A 14061-nucleotide genomic window follows, 5' to 3' on the forward strand; every position below is an offset into this window, starting at 1 on the left:
AAAACCTTTTAAGATACTGTAAGGAGATGGACATATTGCCCACGTTACCTCTTGAAGAAACGAGTGTCATTGTAACGTGAATTCTGGTGTGCGATGTTAGTAATGTTGATAACGTGAATTGCCTGACAGTAAGGATAGCAGGAGTTAATGTTTTGGGACAAGCCCATTGTGGGAAGGGCTAAATTGAAGGGAAAGTGACAGTTTCCTGGTAGTAAGTCAGATAGGGCCTGGAGTGCATATAGAAAGGACCTATGGTTCAAAGTGAGCAGTGCCGCATCTTTGGGTGTCCCTAACATGAGACTGAAGGTAAGAGATAGCGTGATCTGGAGCGGAACAGTAAAGAGGAAAAGTGACTGAAAGACAGTGATTCTCCGGAAACAGGTGCTGGGAAAGGAAGCCTAGCAGTAAGACCCAGAGTTTATAACTCCTGAAGGTAACGGGCCTAGACAGAACTGAGTATGCGAGACAAATAGAGTGCCCCAGGTGGGAGTTCCAGAGAGGTTATGGCCCCACTATCAGTATTTGGTCAGTATTTTTTCTCAGGAGTGGGAGCAAAAACCAGGAGTGGGTGAAAAATGCACAAGTGATGCAGTTGTTTCTATTACACCTTTTCTCTCATTGTTCCTCATCCGGTTTTGTCTCTCACGCCTGAGAAAAAATACTGACCGGATACTGATAGTAGGGTTGCAGACTAAGAGAAGTTAAGCACCGGTCAAACTGGCACCATAACTCCCCTAAGGGGAAAGAAGATGCGGTACTGTGGGTTAAGTAAAGGACTCTTGCTAAACTGAACTGTAGTGTTGAGCTGGGTTATGGTGAAATAGTGGGAAACAGTGGATACAGAGGAAGGAATTGAAACTGTGTGGAAAATGCTCCGAGTTGTGAGGGAAACGTTCATAAGACTGTGCACCCGCTATCTCTTGTATATATATTTACTACCAAGTTTCCATTCAGTAAAAAGTTTGTTTTTGAATGGTGGTTGCCCTCATTGAACTGTGGAACATCTAGTTCTGGCAAACCAGCGTCATCGGTTACATGTAGCCTGCGCGGACGTAGCGCCCTCACAGCACAAGTCCACACACCCAGCCTGGACCCCACTATAATGTAACATGCCAGGTAGTACGGGATGAGTACTTTGCCCATGACTACCACCCACTACTATATTACAGTGCTATTTACAACTACTGAATCTTTGGGGTTCTGTGGATTTGATTGTAAGAAAACCTATTATGGGTCTCTCACTAAGTGCACTCAAAGTATCATCAAACCACGTCTTCTCTGAAACGCCGGAGCGTTGCACACAATGTTTTTTCTCTTTGGTCTTCTCGTTTCCAAAGATGTGGAGCAATTAAAAAAAGTGGCCTGACCATTCTTCAAGTGGTTTCCTTTGGAAGCCGCTCACTATTTTATACATACATGTAAAAAAAAAAAAAAGATATCGACAGCAAAGTGGTCACAAAAAATGAATGAAAAGATGCCAAAAATGGCGCTTCAGGAAAAACATTGTTGACATTTGTAAGTGTCTTCTGCTTGAAAAACTCGGTGGATACACCGGCATCAAAAATGTCATGTGCATGTATCCTAAAGAGGTATTCCAGCATTGACAGGGGCCTCACCTGCCTCTTCAACTAGTCATCTCATCCCGAAATGCGCTTTTAACTACGTTGTACTTTGAAATGCCGCAGCGCTTCAGAATCAATCATACATGTTTGTAATCCAGAAGCTGGTCTCTGATCAATGCTGCCCATGTTTTTTTTCCAGCAATGTTAAAGAGGACCTGTAAGCAGGATATTCAACTCTTAATACACAAAAGATATATAGACTCATCTTAGCTATTATCATTAATTATTGTGAGGCAGTGACTGGGATCATATACGAGGGACGTTATATATCCCCAGAATGTGTATAGAGACCTATTAAATCCATTGGAGTGCATTGCAGTCACAAACACACCTGCGGCTGCAATGCAGGAATGAAGGCGAGCATTGACCTGGTCAGGCTATCTGGCTAAGGCAGATTAGTAAACCCGGCAGGGCCTTCATTTCTTAAAGGAGGATACAGGAAGGCAGTGGGGTGGCCTCCTCCCTCCATCCCGGGTTTTTCAGTGGCTCTTGCCACGGGGCCTTTCAAAACCCTGCATTAAGGATTAGTGTTGTTCAGTGTTGGAACCTGCTAGGAGCACAGCAGGAAAGCTTGGCGGGCCTGTGAGCAGCTGAACCCACTCCTGGGAAGGCTCTGCACCCGTCAGGTTCTGAGCGGCCCGGAGCGGCCGTTCCCCCAGCAACCATTGTTATGGACTTGTGTTAACCCAGCTGCGAACCGGCGGACTTTCTGTTTTACTCAAGGAGTCTGCTGAATAAAAGCTGCTTATGTTGGACTTGCTTGGGTCACTGCCTCAGTTACTGCACGGTGTGAATACCGCCGCCTTACAGCTTGGTGGAGAATGCGGGCATTGTGACTGAGGCATACCCCACAGGCAGCTGCATGACCACAATACGTCCGGCCACCTTTCAACCCAACTCCGTGGACAAAATGGGGGAGCTGTTAAGGCAATTGGTCCTCACGCAGCGGCAGCAGCAGGAGCAGTTCAAGCAGCAGGAGCAGCTCAAGCAGCAGCAGCAGCACACCAATGAGCTGATCGTGCAGCAGCTCACAGCCCTGTAGGAGACGCCGACGGCACCAGCCACAGAACGTCGAGAGGCCCGGGACAAGGTTCACTCAGCGTTGAGGAAGATGGGACTGGAGAAAGACATGGAAGCCTTCCTTACCATCTATGAACGCACGGCAGAGCGGGAAAACCTACCAACCGACCAGTGGGCTGAAGTGGTGGCTCCGGTTTTGGTCGGCGATACCCAGAAGGCCTACTTCGACCTTAGTCGGGAGGACGCCCAGGACTACCAGAGGCTCAAAGGTGAGATCCTTTCCCGACTGTGGGTCAATACATACTGTACGTGAGGGCTCAGCGCGTATTTTCATGGGCCTTTGTGGAGACCCGACCTGCCCGGTCTCAGGCTTATGACCTTCTGCAGCTGGTAAGGAGGTGGCTCCAGCCTGAGACTTTGACTCCAGCCCAGATGGTGGAGAGGGTGGTGGTTGACCTGCTGGTGAGGACTCTGCCAGCCGCTATCCAACCTTGGGTGGGGCAAAGGGACCCCGGTACCCTTGATCAGCCTGATCAAGCGGTACTCGGCCACTCAGGACTTTATACGGGACTCTGCCCCCTCGTGGCTGTCACGCTGGACCCTGCCAGACCAGGAACCGGGAAAGGGGGCTCGTCCCTCTGCTGTGGACAGTCAGCACTTTACCCATGCTAAAGGGGAACCCCAGAGTGAGAGTGGCAGGAGACCGGTTCCCTCCCAAAAAGTCACAAGATCTAGCAGTACCTCCACCATTAGGTGCTGGCGGTGTCAGGGGCCAGGACATGTGTTTACTAACTGCCCCTGACTACAGAGCCCATGGACTGTGGGTATAACCGCCGGGTCTCACTGTACACCCAGACTGTCTGCCCTGCGAGTGACGACTCCTCGGACAGTGAACCCCAACTGTGCCAGGTACTGGTTAATGGGCACCCAGCGGAGGCCCTCTTAGACTCAGGGTGTTAGAACCTTGCTGTTAGGTTTTTTTTCCTTTGCTGGTCACATGACCTTGTTGGCCTATTTAATCCTGCTCCGCCCTTCTGGCTTTGCTGGACTTCATTGTATATCTACTTTCTAGCTAGCCTGTGCTCTGTATCTAGCTCTGTTAGTTTGCTTGGTCTACGGACCTCTATGTTCTATCTATTTTGTTTGTTCGTCTGTCTGCTACTATTTCTGTTAGGAGGTGTCCCATATTCCTCCCAGTCCTTAGTACTTGTAGGGATTCCCTCCCCACATCTATAGGTCTCCGTACAGACTAGATTAGGACTTTAGCAGGTCTGATCGCAGGATCAGGTTCCCTGTTACATCGTAGGGATTCAGCTGAGTCCTATAGTAGGGACAGATCTCCTCTCTTTCCTTAGCTTTGGTAGCAGAACATAACAGTAAGTCCAGCCTGCAAATTCTCTAAGGAAAGATTTTTTATTTTTTTTTTGTTCCATCATGGTGTCGGTTCAGGATTTGGCTAAACACCTGCAGGGACTCTCTCTGGAAGTGGCCGAGCTCCGTCAGCACGTGAGTAACTGTCCTGGAGCATATTTCTTGGAGCCTAAGGTATGTTTGCCGGATTTATTTTTTGGTGAACATCGAGAATTTTTTTCATTTAAAAATGCTTGCTTATTGTATTTTCGTTTGAGACCCAAGTCCTCTGGGGATGAATCCCAGCGCGTAGGGTTCATAATGTCACTTTTGCGCAAAGAGCCTCAGGAGTGGGCCTTTTCTTTGCAACCTAGTGATACATGCTTCAGATCAGTGGATAGTTTTTTTTTCTGCTTTAGGATTATTATATGATGATCCTGACCGTGTGGCATCAGCTGAGACTGAGTTGAGACGTTTAAAACAAGGATCAGGTAATGTGGAAAAATATTGTACTCATTTTCGTCGTTGGTCCACTCAAACAGGGTGGAACGATTCTGCTCTGAAAAGTCTATTTCTTGCTGGGCTCAGTGAAAGGGTTAAAGACCTGCTAATTGCTTATCCTACACCTGAGGATTTGCAACAGGCTATGCAATTAGCTATACGGGTGGATAGAAGACTGCGTGCTAGGGTTAATGAGAGCAAATCCTCTGCTATGTCAGTTTCTGGTTATGATAATGTGTGTACTAACAGTGGTGAACCGATGGAGATTGGATCGGTGGCACCTCGCTCTCAAGAAAAAGACCGTCGTTTTTCGGAAGGCTTGTGTTTCTATTGCGGAAAATCTGGTCATTTGATTAAAGGCTGTGAGCTTCGTATGAAGAAAGAAAAAAAAAATGGTCAGTCACGCCCGTATTGCCTGTTTAAATTCCAAGGGTATATTTTTAGCTGCTTCCACGATTGCTCAGGAAAAATTAATGGAATTTCGGGTGTTTGTTGATTGCGGGTCTACACTGAATGTAATTGATGGGGGATTCGTGGAAAAACTCAATTTAAAACCTGAACCTTTATCATCCCCCATTGCTGTGGTTTCTGTGGATGGCTCCCCTTTGAAGAATATTACTCTCAAGGTCAGTGAATTTCCTCTCACTATTAATGGTGTTCACCATGAGAAATTGGATTTGGTAGTGTTGAATAACTTGCCTTCTCCAGTAATATTGGGTTTGCCCTGGTTAAAATTTCACAATCCTGTACTGGATTGGTCTACCAGTGAAATTAAATCCTGGAGCCATAAATGTTATGACAAGTGTTGTAACGGGCGTATTGCAGCTTTGGATAGGGGAGAATTGCCTGTTCCTATTCAGGATTTTTGGAGAGTTTTTTCTGAGAAAGAATCGCAGGTTTTGCCTCCCCATAGAGACTATGATTGTTCTATTGAATTTGTCCCTGGAGCGATTCTTCCTAAAAGTCGTTTATTTAACCTTACTATTCCTGAGAGGAAGGCTTTGGAGGAATACATACAGACAAGTTTGGCCGCCGGTCACATTAGGCCCTCTAAGTCTCCTGTGGCGGTTGGATTTTTTTTTGTAAAAAAAAAGGACGGCGGTTTACGTCCTTGTCTGGATTTTCGTGAGATTAACAAAATTACGGTACGCAATCCTTACCCACTGCCATTGATTCCTGATCTGTTTAACCAGTTATTGGGGGCCAAGTGGTTCTCTAAAATTGACCTTAAGGGGGCATACAATCTGTTGCGCATGAAGGAGGGTGATGAATGGAAGACTGCTTTTAACACTCCTGTGGGTCATTTTGAGAATCTGGTTATGCCTTTTGGTCTTACTAATGCTCCTGCATTTTTTCAGAATCTGATTAATGACATCCTTAGACCTTTGATCGGTAAAAATGTGGTTGTGTATTTGGATGACATTTTGATTTATTCGCCAGATCTGGAGTCTCATTGGCGGAGCGTGCGTGAGGTATTACAGTTATTAATGGACAATTCGCTTTTTGCTAAGCTGGAGAAATGTGAGTTCGCTGTACAGAGAATTAGTTTTTTGGGCTACATTATCTCCAGCAAAGGTTTTGAGATGGATCCGGTTAAGGTTCAGGCTGTGCAGGAATGGCCTAGGCCTATTGGTTTGAAATCGGTACAGAGGTTTTTGGGTTTCGCCAATTACTATAGAAAATTCATAAAAAATTTTTCTAGTATTGTCAAACCTCTGACTGATCTCACCAGGAAAGGTGCTGATGCGGTTCAGTGGTCTTCTGAGGCCATTGAAGCTTTTGTGTATCTCAAGGAGAGGTTCACCTCTGCTCCCATCCTTATGCAGCCTGATGTTACTAGGCCGTTTTTGGTTGAGGTTGATGCTTCCTCTGTGGGGGTTGGCGCAGTATTGTCTCAGGATAACGGGGATGGATTACATCCCTGTGCCTTTTTTTCAAAAAAATTTTCGGAGACTGAATTGAATTACGATATTGGTAATCGGGAATTATTGGCTATTAAACTCGCATTTGAACACTGGCGCCACTTCTTGGAAGGTGCGGAATTTCCCGTTCAGGTTCTTACGGATCATAAAAATCTGATATATCTTGATGCTGCCAAGCGCCTGAATGCCCGTCAGGCTAGGTGGGCACTGTTTTTCTCGCGGTTTAATTTCTCCGTTACTTACATCCCTGGTACTAAGAATGTTAAGGCGGATGCCTTGTCTCGCAGTTTTTCTCCCATAGTCGGTGCTGAGAAAGAGGAAAACATTTTACAAGAAGGTGTTGTGATAGCTGCTTTAGACTCCGTTTTGGAAGATGAGATTCTTAAAGCTCAGGAGAATGCCCCATCTAACACTCCTCATGGGAGGTTGTTTGTGCCTGGGACCTTTAGGAGAGATTTGTTTGTTGAGTGTCACGAATCTCGGTTGGCAGGTCATCCCGGAATCTCTGAGACCAAGAGACTGGTGGGTCGCAGTTTTTGGTGGCCTGGATGGCAGAAGGAAGTCATTAAGTGGGTGCGCCAATGTACTGTGTGTGCTAGATCCAAGTCTTCGCATGCTCCTGCTGCGGGGTTGCTTTGCCCTCTGGAGGTTCCTAGTGCACCTTGGACACATTTGGCTATGGACTTTATAACTGACCTTCCCCCCTCTGAGGGTTTTACTGTCATCTGGGTGGTCGTGGACCGTTTTAGCAAGATGTGTCACTTGGTTCCCTTCGTCAAACTGCCCTGCGCTAAAACTCTCGCTAAGGCCTTTGTCAAGGAAATTGTCAGACTTCATGGCGTTCCTACTGACATTGTTTCTGATAGGGGTCCTCAGTTCGTGGCTCGTTTTTGGCGTGCCTTTTGTGACAGGTTGGGAATTCATTTGTCGTTTTCGTCCGGATATCATCCTGAATCTAATGGCCAGACAGAAAGGAAAAACCAGGATGTTGAGCAGTTCTTGCGTTGTTTTGTGGCAGACAATCAAGAGGGGTGGTCTGAGTTTCTGCCACTTGCCGAATTTGCTCTGAACAATCATACATCTTCTTCTGCTGGTTGTTCGCCTTTTTTTTGTTGTTCTGGGAGACATCCGTCGTTTGGGTCGTTCTCCAAGTTGGGATCTGCCGTGCCTGAGGAGGAGAATTTTTCCGGTGATTTGGAAAGAGTTTGGACGGATGTGCGTGGTAATCTTCAGGAGGCCAACAGAAAATCTAAAGACTACTTTGATAGGAAACGACAGGAGGTTTTGTTCGCTGTTGGTGACATGGTTTGGTTGTCCTCTAGGAATCTGTGGTTGAGGATTCCTTCTAAGAAATTGGGTCCCAAGTTTGTAGGGCCCTTTAAGGTGCTTCAGGTTGTCAACCAATCTGCTGTTAGGTTGGAGGTTCCTACCTCCTGGAGAATTAATCCGGTCTTTCATGTCTCTCTGTTAAAAAAAGCTGTTGTGTCGGATGGTGACGCCTCTGCCTCTGTTCCTCCGGTGGTGGAGGACGGGGAATATGAAATTTCTCGCATCCTTGACTCTAGACGGTATAGAGGTAGTTTGCAGTATCTTGTGGCCTGGAAAGGTTTCGGACCCGAGGATAACTCTTGGGTGAGGTCAGATGATGTTTCCGCGTCCAGACTTATCAGAGCGTTTCACAGGAGATTTCCTGATAAGCCTGGTCCTAGGGGATCCGGAGGATCCTCTTAGAAGGGGGGGTACTGTTAGAACCTTGCTGTTAGGTTTTTTTTCCTTTGCTGGTCACATGACCTTGTTGGCCTATTTAATCCTGCTCCGCCCTTCTGGCTTTGCTGGACTTCATTGTATATCTACTTTCTAGCTAGCCTGTGCTCTGTATCTAGCTCTGTTAGTTTGCTTGGTCTACGGACCTCTATGTTCTATCTATTTTGTTTGTTCGTCTGTCTGCTACTATTTCTGTTAGGAGGTGTCCCATATTCCTCCCAGTCCTTAGTACTTGTAGGGATTCCCTCCCCACATCTATAGGTCTCCGTACAGACTAGATTAGGACTTTAGCAGGTCTGATCGCAGGATCAGGTTCCCTGTTACATCGTAGGGATTCAGCTGAGTCCTATAGTAGGGACAGATCTCCTCTCTTTCCTTAGCTTTGGTAGCAGAACATAACAGTAAGTCCAGCCTGCAAATTCTCTAAGGAAAGATTTTTTTTTTTTTTTTTGTTCCATCATGGTGTCGGTTCAGGATTTGGCTAAACACCTGCAGGGACTCTCTCTGGAAGTGGCCGAGCTCCGTCAGCACGTGAGTAACTGTCCTGGAGCATATTTCTTGGAGCCTAAGGTATGTTTGCCGGATTTATTTTTTGGTGAACATCGAGAATTTTTTTCATTTAAAAATGCTTGCTTATTGTATTTTCGTTTGAGACCCAAGTCCTCTGGGGATGAATCCCAGCGCGTAGGGTTCATAATGTCACTTTTGCGCAAAGAGCCTCAGGAGTGGGCCTTTTCTTTGCAACCTAGTGATACATGCTTCAGATCAGTGGATAGTTTTTTTTTCTGCTTTAGGATTATTATATGATGATCCTGACCGTGTGGCATCAGCTGAGACTGAGTTGAGACGTTTAAAACAAGGATCAGGTAATGTGGAAAAATATTGTACTCATTTTCGTCGTTGGTCCACTCAAACAGGGTGGAACGATTCTGCTCTGAAAAGTCTATTTCTTGCTGGGCTCAGTGAAAGGGTTAAAGACCTGCTAATTGCTTATCCTACACCTGAGGATTTGCAACAGGCTATGCAATTAGCTATACGGGTGGATAGAAGACTGCGTGCTAGGGTTAATGAGAGCAAATCCTCTGCTATGTCAGTTTCTGGTTATGATAATGTGTGTACTAACAGTGGTGAACCGATGGAGATTGGATCGGTGGCACCTCGCTCTCAAGAAAAAGACCGTCGTTTTTCGGAAGGCTTGTGTTTCTATTGCGGAAAATCTGGTCATTTGATTAAAGGCTGTGAGCTTCGTATGAAGAAAGAAAAAAAAAATGGTCAGTCACGCCCGTATTGCCTGTTTAAATTCCAAGGGTATATTTTTAGCTGCTTCCACGATTGCTCAGGAAAAATTAATGGAATTTCGGGTGTTTGTTGATTGCGGGTCTACACTGAATGTAATTGATGGGGGATTCGTGGAAAAACTCAATTTAAAACCTGAACCTTTATCATCCCCCATTGCTGTGGTTTCTGTGGATGGCTCCCCTTTGAAGAATATTACTCTCAAGGTCAGTGAATTTCCTCTCACTATTAATGGTGTTCACCATGAGAAATTGGATTTGGTAGTGTTGAATAACTTGCCTTCTCCAGTAATATTGGGTTTGCCCTGGTTAAAATTTCACAATCCTGTACTGGATTGGTCTACCAGTGAAATTAAATCCTGGAGCCATAAATGTTATGACAAGTGTTGTAACGGGCGTATTGCAGCTTTGGATAGGGGAGAATTGCCTGTTCCTATTCAGGATTTTTGGAGAGTTTTTTCTGAGAAAGAATCGCAGGTTTTGCCTCCCCATAGAGACTATGATTGTTCTATTGAATTTGTCCCTGGAGCGATTCTTCCTAAAAGTCGTTTATTTAACCTTACTATTCCTGAGAGGAAGGCTTTGGAGGAATACATACAGACAAGTTTGGCCGCCGGTCACATTAGGCCCTCTAAGTCTCCTGTGGCGGTTGGATTTTTTTTTGTAAAAAAAAAGGACGGCGGTTTACGTCCTTGTCTGGATTTTCGTGAGATTAACAAAATTACGGTACGCAATCCTTACCCACTGCCATTGATTCCTGATCTGTTTAACCAGTTATTGGGGGCCAAGTGGTTCTCTAAAATTGACCTTAAGGGGGCATACAATCTGTTGCGCATGAAGGAGGGTGATGAATGGAAGACTGCTTTTAACACTCCTGTGGGTCATTTTGAGAATCTGGTTATGCCTTTTGGTCTTACTAATGCTCCTGCATTTTTTCAGAATCTGATTAATGACATCCTTAGACCTTTGATCGGTAAAAATGTGGTTGTGTATTTGGATGACATTTTGATTTATTCGCCAGATCTGGAGTCTCATTGGCGGAGCGTGCGTGAGGTATTACAGTTATTAATGGACAATTCGCTTTTTGCTAAGCTGGAGAAATGTGAGTTCGCTGTACAGAGAATTAGTTTTTTGGGCTACATTATCTCCAGCAAAGGTTTTGAGATGGATCCGGTTAAGGTTCAGGCTGTGCAGGAATGGCCTAGGCCTATTGGTTTGAAATCGATACAGAGGTTTTTGGGTTTCGCCAATTACTATAGAAAATTCATAAGAAATTTTTCTAGTATTGTCAAACCTCTGACTGATCTCACCAGGAAAGGTGCTGATGCGGTTCAGTGGTCTTCTGAGGCCATTGAAGCTTTTGTGTATCTCAAGGAGAGGTTCACCTCTGCTCCCATCCTTATGCAGCCTGATGTTACTAGGCCGTTTTTGGTTGAGGTTGATGCTTCCTCTGTGGGGGTTGGCGCAGTATTGTCTCAGGATAACGGGGATGGATTACATCCCTGTGCCTTTTTTTCAAAAAATTTTTCGGAGACTGAATTGAATTACGATATTGGTAATCGGGAATTATTGGCTATTAAACTCGCATTTGAACACTGGCGCCACTTCTTGGAAGGTGCGGAATTTCCCATTCAGGTTCTTACGGATCATAAAAATCTGATATATCTTGATGCTGCCAAGCGCCTGAATGCCCGTCAGGCTAGGTGGGCACTGTTTTTCTCGCGGTTTAATTTCTCCGTTACTTACATCCCTGGTACTAAGAATGTTAAGGCGGATGCCTTGTCTCGCAGTTTTTCTCCCATAGTCGGTGCTGAGAAAGAGGAAAACATTTTACAAGAAGGTGTTGTGATAGCTGCTTTAGACTCCGTTTTGGAAGATGAGATTCTTAAAGCTCAGGAGAATGCCCCATCTAACACTCCTCATGGGAGGTTGTTTGTGCCTGGGACCTTTAGGAGAGATTTGTTTGTTGAGTGTCACGAATCTCGGTTGGCAGGTCATCCCGGAATCTCTGAGACCAAGAGACTGGTGGGTCGCAGTTTTTGGTGGCCTGGATGGCAGAAGGAAGTCATTAAGTGGGTGCGCCAATGTACTGTGTGTGCTAGATCCAAGTCTTCGCATGCTCCTGCTGCGGGGTTGCTTTGCCCTCTGGAGGTTCCTAGTGCACCTTGGACACATTTGGCTATGGACTTTATAACTGACCTTCCCCCCTCTGAGGGTTTTACTGTCATCTGGGTGGTCGTGGACCGTTTTAGCAAGATGTGTCACTTGGTTCCCTTCGTCAAACTGCCCTGCGCTAAAACTCTCGCTAAGGCCTTTGTCAAGGAAATTGTCAGACTTCATGGCGTTCCTACTGACATTGTTTCTGATAGGGGTCCTCAGTTCGTGGCTCGTTTTTGGCGTGCCTTTTGTGACAGGTTGGGAATTCATTTGTCGTTTTCGTCCGGATATCATCCTGAATCTAATGGCCAGACAGAAAGGAAAAACCAGGATGTTGAGCAGTTCTTGCGTTGTTTTGTGGCAGACAATCAAGAGGGGTGGTCTGAGTTTCTGCCACTTGCCGAATTTGCTCTGAACAATCATACATCTTCTTCTGCTGGTTGTTCGCCTTTTTTTGTTGTTCTGGGAGACATCCGTCGTTTGGGTCGTTCTCCAAGTTGGGATCTGCCGTGCCTGAGGAGGAGAATTTTTCCGGTGATTTGGAAAGAGTTTGGACGGATGTGCGTGGTAATCTTCAGGAGGCCAACAGAAAATCTAAAGACTACTTTGATAGGAAACGACAGGAGGTTTTGTTCGCTGTTGGTGACATGGTTTGGTTGTCCTCTAGGAATCTGCGGTTGAGGATTCCTTCTAAGAAATTGGGTCCCAAGTTTGTAGGGCCCTTTAAGGTGCTTCAGGTTGTCAACCAATCTGCTGTTAGGTTGGAGGTTCCTACCTCCTGGAGAATTAATCCGGTCTTTCATGTCTCTCTGTTAAAAAAAGCTGTTGTGTCGGATGGTGACGCCTCTGCCTCTGTTCCTCCGGTGGTGGAGGACGGGGAATATGAAATTTCTCGCATCCTTGACTCTAGACGGTATAGAGGTAGTTTGCAGTATCTTGTGGCCTGGAAAGGTTTCGGACCCGAGGATAACTCTTGGGTGAGGTCAGATGATGTTTCCGCGTCCAGACTTATCAGAGCGTTTCACAGGAGATTTCCTGATAAGCCTGGTCCTAGGGGATCCGGAGGATCCTCTTAGAAGGGGGGGTACTGTTAGAACCTTGCTGTTAGGTTTTTTTTCCTTTGCTGGTCACATGACCTTGTTGGCCTATTTAATCCTGCTCCGCCCTTCTGGCTTTGCTGGACTTCATTGTATATCTACTTTCTAGCTAGCCTGTGCTCTGTATCTAGCTCTGTTAGTTTGCTTGGTCTACGGACCTCTATGTTCTATCTATTTTGTTTGTTCGTCTGTCTGCTACTATTTCTGTTAGGAGGTGTCCCATATTCCTCCCAGTCCTTAGTACTTGTAGGGATTCCCTCCCCACATCTATAGGTCTCCGTACAGACTAGATTAGGACTTTAGCAGGTCTGATCGCAGGATCAGGTTCCCTGTTACATCGTAGGGATTCAGCTGAGTCCTATAGTAGGGACAGATCTCCTCTCTTTCCTTAGCTTTGGTAGCAGAACATAACAGTAAGTCCAGCCTGCAAATTCTCTAAGGAAAGATTTTTTTTTTTTTTTTTGTTCCATCATGGTGTCGGTTCAGGATTTGGCTAAACACCTGCAGGGACTCTCTCTGGAAGTGGCCGAGCTCCGTCAGCACGTGAGTAACTGTCCTGGAGCATATTTCTTGGAGCCTAAGGTATGTTTGCCGGATTTATTTTTTGGTGAACATCGAGAATTTTTTTCATTTAAAAATGCTTGCTTATTGTATTTTCGTTTGAGACCCAAGTCCTCTGGGGATGAATCCCAGCGCGTAGGGTTCATAATGTCACTTTTGCGCAAAGAGCCTCAGGAGTGGGCCTTTTCTTTGCAACCTAGTGATACATGCTTCAGATCAGTGGATAGTTTTTTTTTCTGCTTTAGGATTATTATATGATGATCCTGACCGTGTGGCATCAGCTGAGACTGAGTTGAGACGTTTAAAACAAGGATCAGGTAATGTGGAAAAATATTGTACTCATTTTCGTCGTTGGTCCACTCAAACAGGGTGGAACGATTCTGCTCTGAAAAGTCTATTTCTTGCTGGGCTCAGTGAAAGGGTTAAAGACCTGCTAATTGCTTATCCTACACCTGAGGATTTGCAACAGGCTATGCAATTAGCTATACGGGTGGATAGAAGACTGCGTGCTAGGGTTAATGAGAGCAAATCCTCTGCTATGTCAGTTTCTGGTTATGATAATGTGTGTACTAACAGTGGTGAACCGATGGAGATTGGATCGGTGGCACCTCGCTCTCAAGAAAAAGACCGTCGTTTTTCGGAAGGCTTGTGTTTCTATTGCGGAAAATCTGGTCATTTGATTAAAGGCTGTGAGCTTCGTATGAAGAAAGAAAAAAAAAATGGTCAGTCACGCCCGTATTGCCTGTTTAAATTCCAAGGGTATATTTTTAGC

General features: G+C 45.6%; 1 protein-coding gene across 2 annotated transcripts in view; it reads left to right on the forward strand.

The window, feature by feature from the left end:
• The first annotated feature begins 290 nt into the window (after window positions 1–290).
• The window catches only part of RASGRP1 (RAS guanyl releasing protein 1), a 142258-nt gene continuing 128487 nt past the window's right edge, over window positions 291–14061 (forward strand). The window contains exon 1 of one of the 2 annotated variants that reach the window (XM_073639016.1): window positions 291–306. The gene's annotated coding sequence lies outside the window, so the exon portion shown is untranslated. The remainder of the gene's footprint in view (window positions 307–14061) is intronic. The other variant, XM_073639017.1, reaches the window with a different exon arrangement.

The sequence above is a fragment of the Phyllobates terribilis genome, unplaced genomic scaffold, assembly GCF_046119375.1.
Source record: "Phyllobates terribilis strain yellow unplaced genomic scaffold, ASM4611937v1 Scaffold_7__3_contigs__length_470593459, whole genome shotgun sequence".
NCBI lineage: Eukaryota > Metazoa > Chordata > Amphibia > Anura > Dendrobatidae > Phyllobates > Phyllobates terribilis.